Genomic DNA, 23,668 nt, shown 5'->3' on the forward strand with positions numbered 1-23,668 from the left:
AAGGAATGTTTATATAAAGGAATAGGGACCAAACGGATTCCCTAAATACAGAATATGGAATAAGGACATAGAATAGGGATATGGAATAAGGATATAAAATATAGAATAGGGATATAGAATAAGGATATAAAATATAGAATAAGGATATAGAATAAGGATATAGAATAAGGATATAGGAGCACCCCTTCCAAAGGAATTGGGACCAAACAGATTCCCTAAATACAGAATATGGAATAAGGACATGGAAACCCCACCTTCAAAGGGATCAGGACCAAGCAGATTCCCTTTATCTGGAGCACAGCCCAAGGCTACACAGAACCCAGACAAAATCTGGGGGACTCCAAAGTTCCATCTGCTCTCCCTGCACACAGACCTGGCTGGTGAGAACTCTCCTCCTTCTCCCTCTTTTTTCCCTATTTTCCCCTTCTAAACGCATTTTTGTGCTCCCATCTCCCTCCTCAGCACCCTGGCTGTCCCCTGCACCCCAGTGCCACGATCCCAGCTCCTGCTGGAAATCCAGGGATTCTCCAGAGCCCAGCCCCTGCTGCTGCAGACAGACAGACAGACAGACAGACAGGCTGCCATTCCCTGGAGAACAGCCCTGCTCAGGAAATGTAGCTATTTCCGCTCTGCCTGCAGTCAGGAAATGAGGAGGAGGCAGCACTGGAGATATTTTTTGAATTTGACAGGATTTTTTTTTCCTCGTTTCAGAGCAAGGAATGCTCAGCCCGGCTGGGGGGTTGGAAGCCATGGGGGTGGTGTCAGATTTTGGGGCTGTGTTGGATTTTGGGGTTGTGTCAGAGCCATGTTAAGGTCTGGGATTTGAAAGCAGAAAAAATGGGATCGAATAATCCAAATATTCCAAGCCAAAATAGTAAACATGACCTCATAAAGCGTCTCTGCTTTCCCTTGCTGACGTCCTCACTGCCTTGTTTGACTTTAAACTGATTTTTTTTTTGAGTTGGTTTTGGTTTCAGTGTTTGTTTTGATGTGGAATTAAATGATTTCAATTAAAATTTAATTGTTTTAATTCTGTTCAGAATCCAGAGCAGCACCTTTTGGGTGCTGCACGTGTGGAAATTCCCATCCAATCCCACTGCACTGAGAAGGGATTCAGCTCCCACATTTTAATACTGGCCCACTTTTACACTCAATTTAAATAGACTTTCTTCAAATTAATCTCATGAGATTGTAAAGCAGGCAAGGGTGCTTTAGTTTTAATGGAAGATGTGTGGCTAATTCCCTAGATTGTTTTAAAAATCTCCTTCTTATTAGTGGGAATATCCTGGAAATTCCTACTGCAAGTAGTGCTTGAAACCCTGCAAATGTTTGCAGTGGAGATGGAAAAATAGAAAGGGTGTAAAAACACCACCATTTAGTGGTATTTGAGAAATTTGTTTGTTTTAGAGTTAAAGAGAATATAATCCTTGCAAAATATTTCAAATTTAGCTATTTTCAGAAACAGGCACAGAATTTCTCTGAAGGTTTTCCTCTTTTCTTCCTAAAAACCCTATTCAATCAGAATTTGCCATTTCATCAAAATATTAGCTATTTTTTAAAGGCAATATGCATTGACTAGGGATGGATTAAAAGGGTTCTGCATCGACATTGGATTTTTCTTTAATATATCAAAAAATAAGAGTAAAGCTATAGTTAAAATTCTGTAGAAGTAAAATGCAAAAAAAGTAATTTCTAATGAGGGATAAAACATTTATCTGGAAGTTTTTGAATGGAGTTTTACAGGATTTAAATGTTTTCCTGGTGTTATTCCCCACAAAAATGTTGTTGCACCATTATCCCGATTTTTTCCCACCACGGTTCCCTGGAATCTTGTGGGATTATGGCTGAAATATGAGCTCCATTTGTTGATGTTTTGGAAGCAGAGTCCCAAACCCGAGGCCAAAATCCTGCCACCACCTCGGGAAGGGCCTCTGCCCTAAGAGTGGCTATTCCCAAAGTTCCTACAGCAAACCTTTCCCAGGGAAGGGATGCATGGAGCAGCTGGATCTGCACCCCAGAGCAGCCAGATCTCCTGTCTGTGCCCCTGGAGCCCCACCTGCGGCGTTGAGGGGTTGGAAATGTGTGCTTGGACTTCCAGACTGGGATCCCAGCTGAATTTTCGTGCTTCAGATCCTTGGTGTTTTTCCTGCAACCCCAAAATCTGTTTTGTCGTGCCACGCTGTGTTTGGCTTCCCACAGGTGGAATCGTGGAGGGGTTTGGGCTGGAAAAGACCTTAAAGATCCTCAGTTTGTGCTGAGGTTGGCAAAGGAAGCTGAGTGTGCTCCTGGTGCAGCTCAAAGAGCAGCAGAGCCGTGGATTGTGGGTCTGGAGAGGCAAAAAAGAGGGAGGAAAGGCAAAACGATTTTCTTATGGTCATCTAGAAGGAAAACAGGCAAAGATAAATCTGACCTGCGCTGCTAAGCTTGTTCCCTCAGCACCCTGTGCCTCCCAAGCCTTGTCCCAGATCCCTAACTCACAGAATTCACAGAATTCACAGAATTCACAGATTCACCAGGTTGGAAGAGAACTTCAAGGTCATCCAGTCCAACCCAGCCCCAACCCCTCAACTCAACCCTGGCACCCAGTGCCACATCCAGGCTTTGTTAAACACACCCAGGGATGGGGACTCCACCACCTCCCTGGGAAGAACATTCCAGAACTTTATCACCCTTTCTGGAAAAATCTTCTTCCTGCTATCCACCCTGTATTTCCCTTGTGCAGCTCGAGGCTGTGTGCTCTGGTTGTGTCAGCTCCTGGAGAAAGAGCCCAGCCCCAGCTGAGCACAGGCACCTTTCAGGAGCTGTGCAGTGATGGGGGCACCCCTGAGTCTCCTTTTCTCCAGGCTGAGCACCCCCAGCTCCCTCAGGGGTTCCTCTCAGGGTTTGTGTTCCCAGCCCCTCTCCAGCCTCGCTGTCCCCTCTGGACACATCCAAGACTCTCAAGGTCCTTCCCAAGCTGAGGGCCCAGAGCTGGGCACAGCACTCAAGCTGTGCCCTCTCCAGTGCCCAGTCTATTCCCACTGAGCTCAGTGGGGCCCAGGAAACACAAATTTTGCTCCTCACACGTGCAGAGCAGCTCAGGTGCCCCCCATCCATCCATCCCAGCCCCGTGAACAGCCCCCATCACCCAGGAGTGTCTGCAGGCTCAACCAGGCTGAGTCTCCTGAGTCTCCTTTTCTGAGCCTCCTTTTCTCCAGGCTGAGCACCCCCAGCTCCCTCAGGGCTGCCTCACAGGGTGTTCCAAACCCCTCTCCAGCCTTGTTGCCTCCTCTGGACACATTCAAGGATCTCAACATCCTTCCCAAACTGTGCATTCAAGCATTCAAGCTGTGCCCTCACCACTGAGCTCAGTGGGGCCCAGGAAAAACAAATTTTGCTCCTCACACGTGCAGAGCAGCCCAGGTGCCCCCCATCCATCCATCCCAGCCCTGTGAACAGCACCCATCACCCAGGGGTGTCTGCAGGCTCAAGGAGGCCCTGGGGATTTTGGCTGGGCCTGCAGGAGGAGCCTCCAGCAGTGTTTGGTTTGGGGTTTCCGTAGCAGAGCACAAATAACGTTTGCTCATGAGGCAGAGCAGGGACACAGTGCCAGAAATAGAGGAATAGAGGCTCCTGACAATCCTGCAGGATGTTGCTGTGGTGTTATCATATGATTCATCCACTATGAGGCTGAACAATCGCTAACCTCAAGACACTCTCACTTTCACGCCCTCTGACACACATTCCACAGAGGACAAATATCCTCTGCATGAGTAAAAACCTCAGGGCTGGGGCTTTTAACTCGTAAAGGTCACTTTGTGAGTGTTCAGATGTTGAGTTTGAGCTTTGCTGCCCAGTCCTTGAGCGTGGGGAGGGTTTCTGTGAGTGCTGTGACGTGCTGGCTTAGAAAATCCTTTTTGGATGCTGATCACAGTGATGGCTGTGGAGAGGCACTCTAAAAAATCCCATGGTGGAAACCACTGAAATCAATTACAAAGTGAATAAATTTGGCCCAGATGTTGTGATACAACTGAGCTGAAGGCAGGAGGGAGTTCGGATGAGGAAGAGATCCAGGAAAGCTGGAAAAGACATGGCTGGAGGCATTCAGGGCTTTGCAGGAGGGTTCTTCTCATCAAAAACCTCTTGCTTGGTGGCAGCAATGCCACCTGGTACCAGGGGAGCAGCTGGATTTGGAGACTTTCAGTTTCAAACTTGCACATCCTGAACGTGCCCCACCATGGAGAGCAGCTGGAAAATGGATGAGCTTCTGTGCAATTCCCTCTCTTGGAAGTGTTTTGTTATTGTGCCATGGTTGAGGACCACCGGTGGCTGTGCACTTGGTGATTCTGTTTACTTCATTGGTGATTCTGTTTATTTAATTGGATGTAATTCACTCCTGGAGCCCGAGCTTGGCTGTTGCTGGTGGTGGCCCCTGCAGGCCGGGGCTCTTTTCCCTTGCGAGCTCGCAGCACTAGATGGCAGTGTAATGGCAAAAACCTGCCCTGCCGGGGAGCAAAAGGCCAATGTCACCCCCAAAACCACCCGCGGTGGAACTTAAAATCTGAACGGAAAACAACCAGGCCTTAAAAACGCCTCTCCAAGCTCCTTTAATCCCACAACAGGCTCCGGTCCCATAACAGGACAAGGTCTTCACTGATGACCCAGTGGCACAGGAGTGATGCCAGTTGATGCCACCCACAGGTTTGGCCCACAGCAGCATCACAGGCAGATCTGTACAGAACATTTGCTCAGGAGGTTTGGGTGAGGTCTAAAATGCAGAAGCACCAAAACAAACAAACATGACATTTTTCTTCAAAATGAAGCTCATAACTCCTTACTAGGATCATGTTTGGAGTTACTTTGCAGCCCTAGAGGTTATGGCAGAATAAATTAAGCTGTGGATCATCTCCTTTCATATCTCTGCAGATTCAATCCCGATTTTGTGGCCCCAAAAGGGGATTTAAGTGGTGCACAGGCTTGATGTTCTGTAGGGAAAATCCCATGCCATGGAAGCACATGGGGTGCGTGCGTTTGTGTCTGTTTTCTCAGGTCTGGATTAGCACCCTCATTTATGACCAGGCCTTTAAAAAAAGGAGGAAAATGTCACAGTATAGAAAAATAAACAGGGTAAAAATAAATGGCAGAAGGACCACGCTGAACATGGCCCTTTCTGGACGTCACCAAGACAGCTGCCGGCCCCGAGCGAGATCTGAAGGTCTTTGTTAGGAAACGTTATTGCTGAGATTTTCACTGTTTGGATTTCCTGTTTTTCCTCACTTCTGGACCCTTTAACTTTTGTAATCTAAGCAGGGTCAGCTCTGGTCATGCGTGGGGAAACAGGCTGGCTGTGAACAACAAGTGCTGCTGGAGGTGAGCGCTGGGGAGGGGCTGGAGCCAGCCAGGATCCTCAGCACAGGCTGCTCTGACCCTCTGGGCACTGCTGGCCAAAATCCTTCCCTGTCTGCATGAAAAACACCCAGCCTTGGTTTTGAAATGTTGAGTGATGGGAATCCACCCACTGGCCTTCAGGAGCTCCTGAAGGGGGGAATTGACTCTGGCTGATAAAAAATGAGTGTCTTGGTTTTGGTCAAAACCTGCTTAGGTTTAATCTCCTTGTGGTTCTACCTGTTTGTATTTCTCATGGATTTTTTTTTTTTTTTTTTTTTTACAATTCTTTGATGCCCTTAGATAATGATATGCCCCAAAAGATGTTCCAAAAGCCATCATCTCCCAGATGAGATGTGAAAGTCTGATAGGAACCAAATGATCCCTCTCAAAAACCATAATATTTTTGGGACCTGCCAAAATCCATTCAGGTCTGACCATCCCCAAACTCCCCAGGCAGTGTTGGTGTCATAAATGCTTTTAGCAGTCCTGGGCTGGGCTGGGATCTCTGTGTCTCCATTGGCTGCACATTGGGACAACTTTCCTTGCAATAATTAAATCAAACTTAGCTAGAAGGGATGAAATGAAAGCAGTGTAAAGGGCAGGACTGGAAATAAAGGTTTAAAAGTCCCCCCCACTTGTTGGCAGGGGATTATAACCCCATTGTGGTAGGGGCTGGTGAGTTGCTGTGTGAAATTTTTTGTCACTGTATAATATTTAACAGTTTCTGAGTGATCACAGCTGTACAACATGGGCAGGTGAGCCTGGGAGTAAATCTGTCTGTCAGCTTTGAGTGGAGTCTGAAGGAGCAACTTCCAAGGTGTGCTGGGCTCATTTTCCCTCCTGGACACGCTTTTGGTGTAGGATAAACTTGGTCCTGTGTCACCAGCCCTGGGGCATGGCCAGGAATTCTGCTGGGTGCCATCAGCATCCTTCTTTTCCTTTCCACCATTCAATTTCCTGACTCAAACATTGATTTTGGCCAGTGGGGTCTGCTCTGGAAGGTGCTCTTCACATAGCTAAAAAGCTTCCTTCCCTTCCTGATTGCCCATGGTCCATTGTCTCAGTTATCCATTGGCTTTTCTCAGGGTCATGGAGGCACAGATCATCCATGAGATCTTCGGGACAGTGGATTCTTTCCAGCCCAACTGAAATTAGGTTTAATTGGGAAGACTTTCCCAGGGTTGGATTTATCCCAGGATTTCCACCCAACATTTTGGTTTTCACCTTCAAATCCATGGGTGTACCTGCTGCCAGGCTGGTGTTCAGGGCACCTCATTGATGGGGAAGGCACCTGGGGCTGTACCTGTGCCGTCCACGTAAGTGGGGATTTGGGTCTGTGGGTTGCTGGATGGGCAATGTGTGGTTCCAGTGAGGCTGTCAGGAATCTGAGGGTGTCAGGGCACACTGAATTATGAATTACTGAATTATATCTGAGTTCTTTGTGGCAGTGAAATCTTTCCAGCCACAAGAAATTAAGTTTAATTGGGAAGACTTTCACAGGGTTGGATTTATCCCAGGACCTCCAACCAACATTTTGATTTTCACCTTCAGATCTATTGGTGTAACTGATGCCAGGGCTTCTCATTTATGGGGAAGGGAGGCAGAGAAATCCCCTGGGGCTGTATCAGTGCTGTCCTAAGTGGAGATTTGGGTCTGTGGGTTGCTGGATGGGCAGTGTGTGGTTCCAGCGAGGTTGTCAGGGATCTGAAGGTGTCAGGACACACCGAATTATGAATTACTGAATTCTGTGTGGAGCGGGAAGACTCGGGGTGCTGCATTCCCACCCCTGCCCCTGCCGAGCAGGTGGACCGGCCGGCAGCCCCGTCCCTCCCACTCGCTGCCCTCCCGGCAGAGCGGCTCAACAGGACGTGGTGATTTACAAGGCCAAGGGCCAGCAGGAAATTCCGACCTCCGCCCCCCCGGAGGCCGGAGGAAGCCGGGGCAGCTCCGTGAGTGACTCAGAGCCGCTCCTGAGTCACCGCGGCCGCGTCTGCTCCGACCCCGCCGAGCCCCGCTCGCCCTTCCCTGGGTCTGCCGGCGATGGAGGGAGAAGGGGAGACAGAGTCGGTGATGAGAATCCGATTTTATTGTGGGATACGCTTATACAGCATTTTAGGGAGACTAGTAATGTGTACTGCAACGATTAGGTTAAAATCACACGCACAAACTTACGCAGATAACAACATCTCTTGCTTGCAGAGTTTAATGGGTGTGCCCGTGCTCACAGGGGTCTGAGGATGAGGGAAGAGACGAGGATCTGACTCCATGGTTCACAAGGCTTGATTTATTATTTTGTGATATATATTACATTAAAACTATACTAAAAGAATAGAAGAAAGGATTTCATCAGAAGGCTGGCTAAGAATAGAAAAAGAAAGAATGATAACAAAGGCTTGTGGCTCGGGCTTTCTGTCCGAGCCAGCTGGACTGTGATTGGCCATTAATTAGAAACAACCACATGAGCCCAATCCCAGATGCACCTGTTGCATTCCACAGCAGCAGATAACCATTGTTTGCATTTTGTTCCTGAGGCCTCTCAGCTTCTCGGGAGGAAAAATCCTAAGGAAAGGATTTTTCATAAAAGATGTCTGCGACAAATGGGATTTTCTTTTTCTGGTAAACCTGTTTGACTGAATCTTTTTGCAATCTAGGTCTAATTTTCAAAGTTCCCTTTGCTTTTGCCAAGGCACTTTGTCTATCAATTTTCTTATGCTAATAAGGTTCGAAATACTCCCTGACTTGTGCACCCCAATATGGGTCCAGCTGGAATCCAATAAATCCAACCAGCTGGAATCCACTGGTGCTACTGGAAGAGGAAATGCGTGGTTTAAAAAAAAAATCCCGATTTGGTTAATGCTATTCTTTAATAAACAACTTATGGCAGGTGCCTGGCAGCTTATGATAATTAACGGGGTATTTGCTGGGATCAGAAAATGCGCTGAGCTGAACAAGTCTCTCATCTGTCCTTGGCTCGCTGCAGCGGGATGGGGTCATTGGCTGTCTGGCTGCAGATAATAAATCAAAGGGCTGCAGAAACTGCAGGAGAGAGGGCATGAACTGCCCGAACATTCAGCTCATTGTGGCAGCGAGCGCGGAGCTTTCCCAGCCACATTTTCGCTTCTCTCCAGCCCAGTTATTCCCTGCGGGCGGCTGAGCCGTCCGAGTAAACAGAGGTCGCTTTACCTTGCCCAAACAATGACTTTGCTACAGCTCTGCCAGCTCTGGAGCAGCTCTAAAGGCTGCCAGGCAGAATGGAGCAGGCTGTGGTGTGCTTGGGGCAGGGTTTGGGATGCTCAGGGATGCTCCTGTGGTGGCATCAGCTGATCCCTGAGGAAAAAAAGTCCTCGGACCCTGAGTCCGAGTGGACAGAGGTCGCTTTACCTTTCCCAAACAATGACTTTGCTATAGTGAGTGCCAGCTCTGGAGCAGCCAGAGTGAGCTCGAAAGGCTGCCAGGGAGAGTGGAGCAGGCTGGTGTGCTTGGGGCAGGGTTTGGGATGCTCAGGGATGCTGCCGTGGTGGGATCAGCTGATCCCTGAGGAAAAAAGTCCTCGGACCCTGAGTCCGAGTAAACAACGATTTACCTTTCTCAAACAATGTTTTGCTACAGCTTTGCCAGCTATGCAGCAGCCAGAGTGAGCTCTAAAGGCTGCCAGGCAGAGTGGATTGTGCTGGTGTGCTTGGGGCAGGGTTTGGGATGCTTGGGGACGCTCAGGGATGCTCAGGGACACTCAGGGATGCTCAGGGACACTCAGGGATGCTCAAGGATGCTCAGGGATGCTCAAGGATGCTCAGGGATGCTGCTGTGATGGGATCAGCTGATCCCTGAGTAGAAAAGTCCTCGGACCCTGAGTCCGAGTAAACAGAGGTCGCTTTACCTTTCCCAACCAATGATTTTGCTACAGCTTTGCCAGCTCTGCAGCAGCCAGAGTGAGCTCTGAAGGCTGCCAAGCAGAGTGGAGCAGGCTGGGGGTCTCGGGGCAGGGTTTGGGATGCTCAGGGATGCTGCTGTGGTGGGATCAGCTGATCCCTGAGTGGGGATGGAGCTCTCAAAGGAGCAGAGTGGCTGAGGAGGAAACAGGCAGGAGCTGGGGGAGTGGAGAAGGGATGACTTTCCTCTGATGTCAAAAATCCCATCATTCAGTGCTCGCCGTGGAAAAGGCGAGAGGAGAAGAATGTGGAGAGAGGGAGGGAGACAGGGAGGAGAAATGAAAGGAAAGGACAGGACAGGCTCGTTCTTCTCCTGAATCCCGTGGGCTGAGCTTGCCCTCCCTGGCAGGATGGAGAAATCAGGCTGGTCCCCAGTGCCAAGCCCTGCAGAGCCTCGCAAACCCCAGGGATTGTTCCCAACCCCATCCCGATCTGGACTTGGTTAGTACTGCCTTGGTGTGAACAATCAGGGAGACAAAAATTGTCCAGAAACTTACAGCACTTTCCACAGGGCTCTCTTTGCCTTTAGCTTTTATTTCTGGCAGTTTGAATTTCCTGCTCACTGTGGTCGTGCCTGATGCCCGCAGGATTTCTGCAGAAAGGAGCAGGGCTGGATGGAAGTGGAGAAGCAGCAGAGCTGGAGCTGCCCTGGAGCCCTGTCCAGGTTCCTATTTCTTCCTTCTGAGGGGCTGAATATCAAAAAGGTGCCAGGTTTTGTCCTTCATGCATTTTGCTGTGTGCCTGTAATTAGTTTCTCAACTGAAAAAGCTTTCTCAATTGGGAAAAAAAAGCAAAAAAAAAAAAAAAAAAGCAAAAAAAAAGGCAGGAAAACCAACCCCCCACATTTTTGGCAACGGGTTGTTTTTCTAAGCAATTAATTAAGAGCTGATTTTAAAAGAATTTGAATGAATCCTTCCACTCTGTGTCAAGCATGGATTTTGTATTAATCACTTCACTACTCGCTGGCTGAATAAGGACTGAAAAAAGATGCAGGGAGTAAAAATTTCCCCAGGAAATGAATCAGACGAGGAACCTTTGCCTCATCTCTGCCTCCTCCAAGTGAAGAAAGAGAGGATTTTGTCAATGGTGGGTCAGTTTACAAACGTGTCCTTTGCAGGGTGAGTCAGAGGCAGTGATGCATTTCACAGCAATGCAGCTGCATGCAGCACTGCATGGCAGCTAAAGAGAGCCAGGAGGGAATCTCTGTGCCCAGGATAGCCAGGAGAATGAAAATGCAGCTCTCACTGCCTCTGAAACCAGCATCAAAATTCCCTCTGGCTTCTGTGGGAGCAGGGAAATCCCTCGGGAGCTGGCATTTCCACTTGCTAAGGGAGAAATGTGGATTTTTGTAAGGTGGAGCTGGTGGAGGATGCAGTTTTTTCACTGGAATTTTCAGTGGGATCCGGTGTCCAGTCAAAGGTGGGTGCTCCCAGGTGGGCATCACCCCTTTGGGATCAAAATCAGGAGCAGGTGGGAAGCTCCTGTCTCCAGAGTTGGCTGCAATACATTACAAGTTTTGAGTTTTCCAAAATGCTTTCCAAAATGCTTTCCAAATGACAAATGTTTATATTTTTTCCCCCCCAAGCACCAGCCTTTGTCAGTGTTAGAGCTGTTAAGGGATGTGCAAAAGCTGCTGTCGTGAAAGCACCATCAAGATTTGTTGTTGATGTTTTGGTTGTGGGTGAGATAATGACATTTAGCTGAGAGTCTGAGCTGAAATCTGAAAATTTTAATGGTTTTCCCTGGTGCCACTTTCCCCAGTGTTTCCTGAGACTGAACCTTGTTAAGTGTGTCAGTCCCTGTGGGTTTGGGGTTGTTTTAGTGGCTTTTCTGTAGTTTTCCAGGCTGTAGCAGTGTTCAGGCAAGAGGGTGAAATGTTTGGTGGGTCAGTGGTGAGATCACAATTTATGCTGGCCGAGATTGGTGTCCTAAAGAAAAATAAGAGGAATAAGAGGAATGTGGGGATAATAAGAGGGATAAGAGGAACGGCTGAGATGCTGCAGGTCTTTCTTTGGGATAATGCTCATCCTTGGAAAGATCTGTAATTAAATCTCAATTTAAGGTGTGTTTATCAGTGCAGTTTTTCAGCCTCTTGGCTCAGACCATCCCAGTCTGCAAATATCAAAGTGGCAACACTGGGCAAAAAAAATCTTGGGAAGGAAGTGGAGAATGGCAAACCTGGAGTCAAATTTAAATTTTTGAAGTGCTTGGCCAGCACTTTAACCACGAATCCTCTTCTCTTTAGGGTTAAACGTTTCCTCTTAGGAAAAAAAAAAAGAGCCAGAGGGTCTTGATTATCCATGCAAAACAGGCCAGGGCTTTGATTTGTAAGGTTTTGTCTGCCACACTTTTAAACGGATGAAGCTTAATTTAGATCCCCACAAGAAAAATCAAAATTGGACAGCGGAGACACAGCCCCGCTTTCCCTCTCTTATCCCGAGGCATCATTCCCCACCCTTCCCCTTTTTCTCCTCTCCCAAAAAAAAAAAAAAAGATAAAGAAAAAGAAAAAAAATCCCAAAAAAACCCCCTCACTTTGAACGGAACACATTTGGGGGATAGGGGAACAATTAAAGCAATGATGTGTGTGCTTCAAGGAGAAAAGCGAGCTGCGGTAGCTGTGCTTTGACAGGTCTTTGGAGGATTTCAAGGAAGTTACACCCACTTCATTCATGATAATCGGCTGTTTAACGCCGAGCAGCTCGGTGTTATGAATGAAAAGGGAGCGTGTTTTGGCTTGCAGAACAACTCGCAAATCTAATGCTTCACTCGTCAAATAACCAGCCACGTTCACCAAAAAAATAAGGAAAAAAAATTTAAAATCTTAACTTCGTTCTTGAAATTAATGGGAAAAAATTCCTGCAACACCTAAAGGTGCATCTTTTTTGTAGGGATGCAAAAATGTTTTGCTTCCCTTTGCCATGTTTGTAAATCTTTGTGGCTGGATGAACTGGGGGAGAAAATGCAGCCTCTGCTGGACTTTGATGCAGCTAAAACCAGGTCCTGGTGGCTTTTTGTGCATTTGATCAGAACACGCTGAGTTGTTGGATTTCCCATCCTTTTAGGGGCAAAATGAAAAGAGAAGGGAAGAAAGAAGGAATAAGTTTTGATTTGGATGGATTGCAGAGGGTCTGTGGGCTCATTGATTAGGAGTAAATCAACTTTTTGACTCATTGATTAGGAATGAATTGATTCCACAAATCCAGCTCAAACTGAAGCTGGATTTGTGGAATATCATGATTCCCTGGAGCTGCCATGTGCCTTCATCCCTTCTGCTTTATAGACTTGGATGTCACCAGGGAGGCTGTTGGACGTCAGGATATGTTGAATTAAAGACAAAAATACTTTGAGGGACCTTTTCTACCTTCCCTTATTCCCGGTTCTTTGGGAATAAAATTCCTTTTTTTTTTTTTTTGGAGGAGCAATGTGCCCATCCATGGCACTGCCTCCTCCAGCAGGAGGGAAGGGATCTGTGCCTGGGCAGGAAGGAATGCAGCTCCTTTGATCCCATCAACACCCACAGGTGCTTGCAAAACGTTTGTCATGGAGCTGAGCTGAATCTTTGTTAATTGGAGCTGAGGAAGGAACGTGTGGAATCATTTCCCTCGGCTGGATTTGGGGTAAAAAGTGCCAGCTGGGATGGTTTAAATTCGAGCAGAGGTTGACAAAGCTTTAATTGGTGAATCCGTCCAGGCCTGGGCTGTGCTTGTGGAGATGACCTCTCACTGAAAGGGGAAGTTTTGCTCAAAAGAAGCAAAAAAAAATCAATTGGAGCAAACACAACTCCAGCTGATGATCTTCCCTCTCTGGTCAGCAGCTGGGAGCCTCAGATGAAGGTGGGGTGGGAAAATGAATTTTCCTCGTTGCTTTAGCACTGAAATAATTCCCAGAACAGCGTTTGGCTCAAGGCAGGACCTCCCTGCAGCCCTTTTCACTTAAAAGTGGGGGAAAAGGGAATTTTGGGCAAAAAGGGCTGAAGGCAGAGGTGGGTTGGATGGAGCCTGGGTGGGAGGAAGAGTGAGCATCTCTTCTTCATCTCCTACACAATAAATTAACCCTTTCTTTCTTCTTTTCCTCCACAGAGCTGTGTTTGGGGGTAGCCAAGACCTGAGCAGATCCTTTTTCATTTCCACTCCTTTTCAGGGTGAGTGAATCCTCTTGTCTCCACTCCTGCTGTCGTGTCCTGTGCAGCTCCAAAGTGTGACTTGAGGTTCAGAGGAAAATCTCCCTTTTCCTAATCTTTGCACTGATAACACAGAGCTTAATTTAGCAGCAGTCAGGCAGAACATTTGGATTTTGTCATCCATTTCCAAAACTATTGTTGGCTTCTTATTCCTTTGTTTCCACACACCACCACCCCCAACTCGTTTCAGATTTACATTTTCTTGGAGGTGCCAAAAGATAAGGTAATGCCAACTTGATGATTAATTAGCTAATACTTTCCTCTGCCCTGAGATGGAAAGCCTTTATCTGAGTCACCTATTAATTATTATTTTATTTATTGGTGCATTTGAAGGGACTCCAGTTCTGCCCTTTTGAGAAATTTGGGCAGGAATTTATAGGAAGAGGATGAAAGAAAGCCAAAGGAGCTTCAAGTTGTTATCAGAAAAAAAGAAGTCTTAATGTTGAGATCAGGGTGCTTTTTTTTAATCTGTATTTTGTAAGCCCTGAGCAATATCAGAGTTTTGTTGTCAAAATCACTGGAAATACAGAGTTCTGAGGCTTTCCAGCATCCTTAGAGATGGAAAAATCAATAAAAACCTTGATTTTCCAGAGGCTTTGGGACTGGCTCAGCTATTCCTAAGCTCAGCCTACTTGCCTGAGCTTGGGAATGTTGTGGGTAAAACTCACCTGGGGCGCTTCTGATGTGGAAGCTTCCAGAAGCTTGGTGCTGGTGCACATCCCTTTGTTTTGGGAGCTGGGAAGAGGCTGCAGATGTCTCCTCCCAAGCCAGAATCTTTCCAGTGGGATATTTGGGATTCGAGCTGGAGCTCAGACCCAGGGAATGGTCATTCAAGGTGCCATAAATGCATTAACACAGCAGAAGGGACGTGGAGAAGTTTAATTAATAATGATAAAGTTTAATTTAATAACGATAAAAAAGGCGCAAACCGGGGTTGGATAATGAGGATGAATTTATTGTGGGTGAGTTTGGTTACCTCATTCTCATGAGCTCATGATGAGGAATGAGGTAATTTTATGGCACTGTGAGAACCCTGCCCCTGGGCAGGAATGAATGCCAGGCACAGGGGAGGTGCTGCACAGCCAGGGACAATCCAGGAGGACACCAGGCAGGGACAATCCAGGAGGACACCAGGGAGGGACGATCCAGGAGGACACCAGGGAGGGACGATCCAGGAGGACACCAGGCAGGGACAATCCAGGAGGACACCAGGGAGGGACGATCCAGGAGGACACCAGGCAACAGGAAAAGCTGCAGAAGAGTCCCAGGAGCTCTGTGCACAAATGTGAAACACCCAGGAAATCCCTTTGTAAACCTTTGGGGTTGTCTTGGTTTGCAAAGCCAGGTGCCTGCTAAGGAAGGCAGGAGCCGCCCCTGAAATGGAGAATGTGAACCCTCCCCACCCCTCTGAATTGCTATAAATTTTAAATTAAGGGGCTCTCAGGCAAAAATATGGGAGCAGGGAATAACAGTTCTTTAATGGGAAGAAAATGAAAGGATAAAATAAACAATGCAGTAACTAAACCAACACTGCCAGAGTCAGAACCCAGCCTGACACCCTGTAGGTCAGGCTGTTGGCAGCAGAACCATTGGAATTGTGGCTCAGCCCTCCTGCAGTGCCAGGGCTGGTTCTGCTGGAGCAGGGATCCTGGAGAAAGGTGCAGTCTCTGCCTCTGAAGATCCAGGGCAAGAGGCAGCTGCTGCTCCTCTGGGAAATCCAGTGCAGAAGCTGTGCTGGTGTTCCAGAATCCCCAGATTATATCCAGGCAGGAATGCTTGGCTGGTGTTCCAGAATCTCCAGATTATATCCAGGTAGGAATGCTTGGCTGGTGTTCCAGAATCTCCAGATTATATCCAGGCAGGAATGCTTGGCTGGTGTTCCAGAATCTCAGATTATATCCAGGCAGGAATGCTTGGCTGGTGTTCCAGAATCTCCAGATTATATCCAGGTAGGAATGCTTGGCTGGTGTTCCAGAATCTCCAGGTTATATCCAGGTAGGAATGCTTGGCTGGTGTTCCAGAATCTCCAGATTATATCCAGGTAGGAATGCTGGGCTGGTGTTCCAGAATCTCAGATTATATCCAGGCAGGAACGCTTAGCTCCTCCCTCTGGGCTCACATCTCCCAATGGGATGCTGCAGTTCTTACCACCTGTTATCAGCAGGCTTTAAGGATGAGCTTCAAGGTCCCTTCCCACCCAAAACATGCTGGGATTCTCTAAACCAAGCAGAGCAGAGCAGTGGGAAAAGACCAAGGAAAAGAGAAGGATGTGCTGCCCATCCAGGCTCTCAGCACCTTCAACACTCAGCTGTCCTGACTCTGCACAGCTCCTGCTAAAGCTGTGGGGAAAGAAAGACCGAATTTTCACAATTCCAGTGGGGAAAAAAAAAAGGATTTAGTGCACTGAAAATTGCCCACTGATGTGCTGCCTCTGGCACTCACCTGGCAAAGGGGAAACCTGGGCTCTGCTCCCTGCTCCTGTTTAAAAAATCAGCAATTAGAATGCACAATCAGCCCTCAAAGCTATAATCTCATTAAAAATAAGGATTGAAATTAAAGAATTCACCAGTCCAAGCCTTCCTAGGGCCACTGGGGGAAGCAGGAAGGGAGTACCTGCACTAAGAGCTGCCTCTGCCAGGACGTGGTTATTCATGCAAAGCAGAGGAGCATCATGCAGGCTGGAATTCAGCACTCAGACACTCCTGCAGCCTGGCTGGGGCTCAGATTTCCTGCAGGAAGGGAGGGAAGCAGAGCAGGCTGTCCCACATCTGAGGTGACCACAGTGAGACACGGGAGGGAAAGGAGCCTCCCACTGCCTCCCACTCCTCCCTCATCCTGCCAAACCCAGCCCTGAGAGCTGAATTTCCATCAAATCCCAGCATGGCTGGGCTTGGGAGGGAGCTTAAAGCTCCCATTAGAAATATTAGAAATATTAGAAATAGGAATTATAAATATTAGAAATAGAAATTTGAAATATTTTATTAGATTATTAGATAGAAATTAAAATATTCTGTTAGAAATATTTCTGTCCTATAAAAGGACACCTTCCACCATCCCAGGCTGCTCCAAGCCTGGCCCAGTGTGGCTTTGAGGACACCCAGGGATGGGGAGCTGTGCTCTGAGCAGTTTCTCAGCGAATTGCCCTCTCAGGGAAGAGCAGTGCATCCTCCCTACAGGTCTGGAGAGGAAGAGTCAGGTATGGCACAAGACCTTCATGGACAGCATCTCCTGTCCAGCTTTGAAATGGAACCCAGAGCTCCCAACCTCTGCCTGCAGCCTTGAGGACACCCAGGGATGGGGAGCTGTGCTCTGAGCAGCTTCCCAGTGAGTTTTCCACCCAGGGGAGAGCAGTGCATCCTCCCTGCAGGTCTGGAGAGGAAGAGTCAGGTATGGCTGTGGCACAACACCTTCATGGACAACATCTCCTGTCCAGCTGTCATTGAAATGGAACCCAGAGCTCCCAGCTTCTCCCTGCAGCCCAGAACTGAAGGCAGGAGGGGCTCAGTGCATCTTTGAGCCCCTGGCTGTGCTGCTGGCAGTGCTCTGCTCCTTTCCATCCCTGTGTTCTGTTCCATTCGCCGCCCCCCTTCCCACCCTCCTGCCACAATGGGCTCCTTCTGCCGTGAGTCTCCACTCAGACACTGCTGGCTCCTCTCTTTGGGATGCCTTTCAGTGGGGAGAAGAGGGGAACCATTCCCTGTTCCCAGTGAGAAGCAGCACTGGCAGCCTGGGTTATTTTGTCGGACGTGTGGCTTTAAGTGACGCCTTTGCCATCTGTTCCGTCTGCTAATTATGAATGCAAAACAAACGGAGCCCACAATTGCTTCATTTAGAATAAGAGAGATGGCAGTGACCAAAACAGTTTTATTTTAGTGTCAGATGCTCTTTTTATTCCTCCTGTCTCTTCCTAATCCAAAGCAGGGCTGGAGCTCCTCTCCCTCTCCCAGTTTGCAGCAGTGGGTGTTGCTCTGACAAACAGGACCAACTCCTGCATGCTCAGCCTTGAGGGCTTTAAGGGACAATCCCACAAGAGCAAGGAAAAGAGAAACAAAAATCTTCATTTCCAACTGATTCCAGCTTTTTTTTGGTTTCAATTTAGTTGTGCTGCTCTCAGAGCTGCAAAGAGACAGTCAGGGTACCCTGCAGAGGGTTTGCCAGCAGCGTGTGAAATATTCTGTTTCCCCTCCCCACAGAAGAGTTTTGCAGGCATGATGAGGAGAAGCAATGATGTTCTCTGCTGGGGCTGTGTCCAGCAGCACAGGACAATCCCACAGGAGCAAGGAAAGGGAAAAAAAAACCCCTTCATTTTCAGTTGATTCCAGCTTTTCTGTTTTTCAATTCCGTTGTGCTGCAGAGAGACAATCAGGGTACCTGCAGAGGCTTTGCCAGCAGCGTGTGAAACCCTTCCTCAGCCTTTCCACCTCTGGTTCCCCTCCCCACAGAAGAGTTTTGCAGCCAGAAAAAAAGAGTTTTTTTTCCCCAGGATGGGGGGAAGGAAGGATGCTCTCTGCTGGGGCTGTGTCCAGCAGCCCAGGAAATGTGGTTTTTCAGCTTTTAGTTGTGAGTGAATCATCCTCGAGGTTGGTGATCCATCTCCTTTGGTGGCTGGGCTGTAAGGAGCCCCCTCCATTTATTCATTGGGTGCTGCCAGCTCTTTAACATTCCCAAAATTGCTGCTGACTTGCTCCAAACCATGGGAAATCATGGAGGTACCCCTGGCAGCCCAGATTGATGTGACCTGGCTTGGGAAAATGGGCACTCTCCTTCTCCTCCTTCTTTCCCTCCCCAGCCATCACTCTTGCTGTGATAACCAACAGAGATTTAATTGTATTTTTTGGCTGGCTCTGTGTTGAAGGGCGCTGTGCTGGAAGTGTTTTTATGCTTACTAAAGGCATGTTCTGGACAGTAGAAGACCTTCCGCTTTCCTCCCCACAAATCTCCATGAAAACTTGAAGATTATTTAAAATCTTTAATTAAAAAAAAACAACAACAAAAAACAAAAACAAAAAAAAACAAACAAACAAAAAACAACAACAAAACAAAAAAAAAAACACAAAAAACCCCAAAAAAACCAAAAAAAACAAACCAAAAAACCCAAAACTTAACTGGTATGGACAATAGAAGATCTCCCTCTTTCCTCCCCACAAATCTCCATGAAAACTTGAAGATTATTTAAAATCTTTAATTAAAAAAAAAAAAACCAAAAAAAAACCAAAACCAAAAACCAACCAAACAAACAAAAAACAACAACAAAACAAAAAAACCCCACAAAAAACCCAAAAAAAACCAAAAAAACCAAACCAAAAAACCCAAAACTTAACTGGTATGGACAATAGAAGATCTCCCTCTTTCCTCCCCACAAATCTCCGTGAAAACTTAAAGATTATTTAAAATATTTAATAACTAATTTTAAAATTATTTAAAATTAGTTATTCTCACTACCATCGAGTTTTCCTAAAGTTCCCATTCAATTTTTTTTTTTTTCCCCCAACTGGAATGGAGTGGCAGGGGAGACTCTGCCAGTGAGAAATTGTATCTGAAAGGTTCTCCCTCCCCATTTCCAGCTCCCAGCGAACTGCCCCAGCCCAGCTGAGGCAGGAATGCATGGAAGGCTCTGCCAGGAATGCCCAAACCTGAGATGGAACCCAGTATGGGCTGAGATCCCAAACTGGGCTGGGTTCAGCTGCAATGGAGCTGAACCCATTCCCATTTCCAGCCCTGAGCTGCCAGATCAGGGTCCTGCCCCGGCCTGGAGCCACCTCTGCTGTAAAAATGATGGGAAATGATTCAGGAGCTCCCAGCACGAGGGTTAAAGGTTCTGCTGGTGTCCCAGGCCTGAGGGATGATGTTGTGGTTCAAACATTTGGACTGGAACCAGGAGATGCGAGAGAAATTCCAGGCTCTGGTGGTCACTTCCTCTGTCAGCTCCTGGAAATCTCTGCTGCTCCCTTTGCTCCCATCCTCGGCCTGTGGCAGAGCAGGGAATTGAGCTGGTAATCCAGGGAATTTTCTGGAATCCTTCAGTAGGGAATTGAACTGATAACCCAGGGAATTTTCTGGAATCCTTCAGTAGGGAATTGAACTGATAACCCAGGGAATTTTCTGGAATCCTACAATAGGGAATTTGATTATTATTAGATATTATTATTATTATATATTATTATTATTATTATTATTATTATTATTATTATTATTATTATTATTATTATTATTATTATTATTATTATTATTATTATTATTATTATTATTATTATTTCCTAGATATTATTTTTTTTCCTAGATAACTTGGGATTTCTTTTCCTTTCAGCTTGTTCCAAGTGGCAGGCAGGTACAATCCCAAAATATTTGCTGGAGGGGAAGCAACTCTCAGTCCCCCCCTGCAAGGATTTTATCTCTCCTTTAAATTCCCCAGTTGAAAGCAGGGGTAATGACACTTGCAATGATGATAAAATGGAGCGTGGCTGCTGGAGTAACGCTTAAAAATAATGATACACCTCTAAGTAGGTCTTATAAAAGGAAATCTTAAATAGCTCCAGGGAAACAGATGCTTTGGGGGACTTGGGGATAAAAATAGTGGCTTCCAATTGGCAACCAAAACAGAAATGCAGCCCCACTCAGTCAAGCTCAGCAGCAGAAATTCCTCTGAAAAGCTCAGGGCCCCAAAAGTGGGAAGGTGTGGAAAGCACCGGGTGCTGCACCTGCGCTGGGGTTTAGCATCTTTTTGCCTCTTCTGCTTTTCACCAGAGAGCCACAGAGTGGTTTGGGTGGGAAGGACATTAGAGCTCATCCAGTTCCTCCCTGGCACCTTCCACCATCCCAGGCTGCTCCAGCCTGGCCTTGGGCGCTGCCAGGGATCCAGGGCAGCTCTGGCAGGGAAAAAATAATATCCAGGAAGTAATAATATCTAAAAATATCTAGGAAATAATAAAACTGTTTGGAGGCATCCACAGAGGAGATAAATCCCCAGAAAAGAAGGAGAAAACCCCACTTAAGTGTTCCTATAATGTGGAGTAAATGCAGCTCAGGTCATTTAATTTACCTGTGCCAGGGGAGAATTCCTCCCCAATATCCCAACTAAACCTCCTCTCTGTCAGTTCAAAGTGATTTTTCTTGCTATTTCTCAGCTTTCTCCCCACAATGGAGCCTTCCAAGTGCCCTGTGCAGTCGGGAGCTTTGCCCAGGGCTCCTTTTTGGGGCTGCTCAGGGCTTGGTGCTTTGCTAGGATGGGAAAGGGCTGAGGCAGCCCCAGCAGAGCTGGGGGTTTGTGCTGTGCAGGGTGAGGTTTCAAAGGGCAGCTGCAGGTGGCTGTTCAGGGCCAAAGGCAGGGGATGTTTCCTGCTCCCCCAGGGGACAGAGGAGTGTGGGCAGCCCCAGCCCAGCTCCGTGTCTGCTTAGGTACCAATTCCACTGATTTTAAGTTGAAGTAACTGGGATTTCATGGACTTGAGGATCTGTGGCTTGATCCCGTCTCCTGGCTCTGCTGTGGAAGTGAAAATCTCCTTCAAGAACCCCTCAAAGCTCATTCCAGCTGTTTGTCCTTCCTCAGCCCCAGCAACCCCTCAAAGCTCATTCCAGCTGTTTCTTCATGTGTGGACCTCAAGGCAGGTGCCTCAACCTCACATTTTTGGGTTTTGGGACAGAACCACCAGCCTGTACAAAGGAGCTGAGCAAGATGAGGAAAGGGGAATGTTTGTTTTGTGTGCTTTGGTTTAACTCAGAGAAACAAAATCCTGGTTTTGTGAGGATTTCTGCTTTTAGGGCAAATGCTGAATCTCAGATGAACAGTTTTAACTTGTTGGTTTGGTGTTTTTTCTTTCAGATGGGCTCTCCCAAACCAAGAGAAGCAGTCAGGTGAGTCAAACCTTGATCCCAACTCCCAACTCATGGAATATTTCTCCTGCCTGGGGTGACCTGGACAGGGAACCCCCTGAGGCTGAGCACAAGGAATTCCCTCTCCTGTGCTTCTGTCCTGGGTAGAAAGCAAAGGTGATGCTCCCCGGGGAGCTCTGGGTTCCTGTTGTGGGATTTGCTGCCTTCAGGACAATCCCTCACGCCGAGAATCCCAGATTTGACGGGACTTTAAATCCCACCTCATTCCAGCCCCTGCCACGGGAAGAATTTTCCTTGGGAGCTGCAAGTCCTCCTGAATGCTGAATGCTCCAAGGCACGGCCCACGAAATTGGCTTTTCCCACGTGTGCTGCTGCTGCTGCTGGTTTTGTAGATTCCTGGATTCCTCGTGTGAGGATGGAAATCCTCATCTCCCCCAGCGCAGGGCACAAAAGGAGCAGGAAAAGCAGGTGCTGAATGATCCCTCTGAGCTGCCCATCAGCAGGAGAGGATTTGAGATGGGCAAGAGAGGGAAGGAGGGCTTAAAGAAAGAGATGGATTTCCTGCATCCAAATCAAGGAACAACCAGAAAAAAAAAAAAAAAAAAAGAAAACCTCACCAAGTTTAATCCTGTCCCAGACAAGGTCAGCAGGCACCACACACAAATAGCTCAGGCTTTGATTTGATCTGTCCCTTCCTAAAAGTGGAAGGTGAAAATAGTACATCCAGGAGCGTGCTTTGGGAACAGGCAGGGGGGAAACCGAAGGGAGGAGGGAAAAACAAGGTTGTTTAATGTGGATATATGGATATAATGTGGATATACGAGCCCAGCGTGCTGGGAGAGCGGGCCCCAGCGTCTGGTGGGTCGGACATTGTTAGATCTGGCAGGGATTCAGACATCTGCCAGGGAAAGGGGCATTTTGTCAGCAGAAGCGGGAGAGGAGAGAAAGGCAGAGCCGCAGCGAGAGCCTCGCAGCGCTCCCCATCCACCCAGAGACCGCTTCCTCTTGAGAGCTCCCTTCCCAGGCTGGGGCTCCTGTATTTTATATTCCGCAGCCAGGTCCCCGCCCCCAGCCCTCCCCACCCAGCGGCGCCTTTAACTCGTTCCCTTTGGAAGCGGCTCCGGAGCCGCGCTCCGCCAGCAGCCCCGTGCGAGGCCGGGCTGAGCGCTGCTGCAATGGTGCCGCAGTGCTGCGTGCTCGGAATGCCAGATGCAGCACGGGGGGAAAGGCCACAAATGTGCCTGCGTTCCCAGTTTACACCAGGTCTCCTTAGCAACTTCTCTGATTATTTAATTTTTTTTCTCCCCCCCCCCCCCCTTTTTTATTTTTTTCCATACGTGTGAGTGCAGCGGCGTTGTCCCAAATCTCCAGCGAATAAAACATTCCCTGAGTTTTTTTCTCAGTGTTGTTTTGCCTTTTCCTTTTGTTAAATAAAATCATTTTGATTTTATTTTTTCCCCCCCTGTGTACCCTCGGAGAAGGATGGCAGAGGGGCTGGGGGCACTGGGATAGTTTTTATTGTGACTTGCCCAGAGTTGGTTCCTTTCCAGTTGTTCACATCTCAGCATGTGGAATTATTGTGCTTTCTCCCGATTTGCCACAGCATTGGCACCAGCCTGACATTGTTACTCATTGGAATTGTATTTGGAGCCGGGCTGATTTGCTTTTAATTTTTTTCTTCTTTTTTTTATTTATTTATTTTAATCACCCGCATCTTCTTTCTTTTTTTTTTTTTTATTTTTTATTTTTTTTATTTCATTTCATAACAACCCCTTTGATTTTCCAAACAATATATTTAACAGTCTGTAAAATGGAGGAGAGGAGGGAAAAAAACAAAAAACAAAACCAACCCACCAGGGTGAGAGGACTGTGGCAGTCTGTCCCCGAATCCCATATTCCCCTCCCCGTGCCATTTTTTTTTAGTTGCCTCCTGAAGAACCCCCTCCCTCCCCATAGGAGGGAGTGGCCTTGTAGGGATCAAGGTACGTTGGATTATTATTATTATTATATTTTTTTTCCCCCAGTTTCTGTGATACTTTATTAATAGCATGGGGCAAGAGAGAGGCTGAAGGGTGGGGAGAGCAGGGGAGGAGGGTGGAGAAAAGCAGAGTTCTCCTCCAAGCCCTGTACCTCGAAATAACTCAAGGGGAAAAGAGTTGCAGCCTCACTTGAGTTGTTTCAAAATCTTCCTGGGTGCTTTTACTTTTTCTTTTGCTTCTATTTTTTTTTTTAATTATTATTTCCAAGGGGAGGGGGTAGGAAAAGAAAAAAAAAAATAAAAAGAAGAAACTGAGCCAAAAAACATTTTGAAGGCTTGATCTTGGCTTCTATACAAACAGATGTTGCCTGTCATTCCGTTG

The 23,668-nt window shown here is 47.3% G+C and overlaps 1 long non-coding RNA gene across 2 annotated transcripts in view; it reads left to right on the plus strand.

Annotated features, from left to right (window-relative positions):
* LOC136565668 (uncharacterized) overlaps positions 1 to 23,668 on the plus strand; it is a 115,236-nt gene that overhangs the window by 59,407 nt on the left and 32,161 nt on the right. For both annotated transcript variants that reach the window (XR_010784897.1, XR_010784896.1), the window contains exons 6-7: positions 13,378 to 13,439; positions 21,298 to 21,329. This is a non-coding gene — a long non-coding RNA (uncharacterized lncRNA). The remainder of the gene's footprint in view (positions 1 to 13,377; positions 13,440 to 21,297; positions 21,330 to 23,668) is intronic.

Source organism: Molothrus aeneus, chromosome 22, assembly GCF_037042795.1.
Source record: "Molothrus aeneus isolate 106 chromosome 22, BPBGC_Maene_1.0, whole genome shotgun sequence".
Lineage (NCBI taxonomy): Eukaryota > Metazoa > Chordata > Aves > Passeriformes > Icteridae > Molothrus > Molothrus aeneus.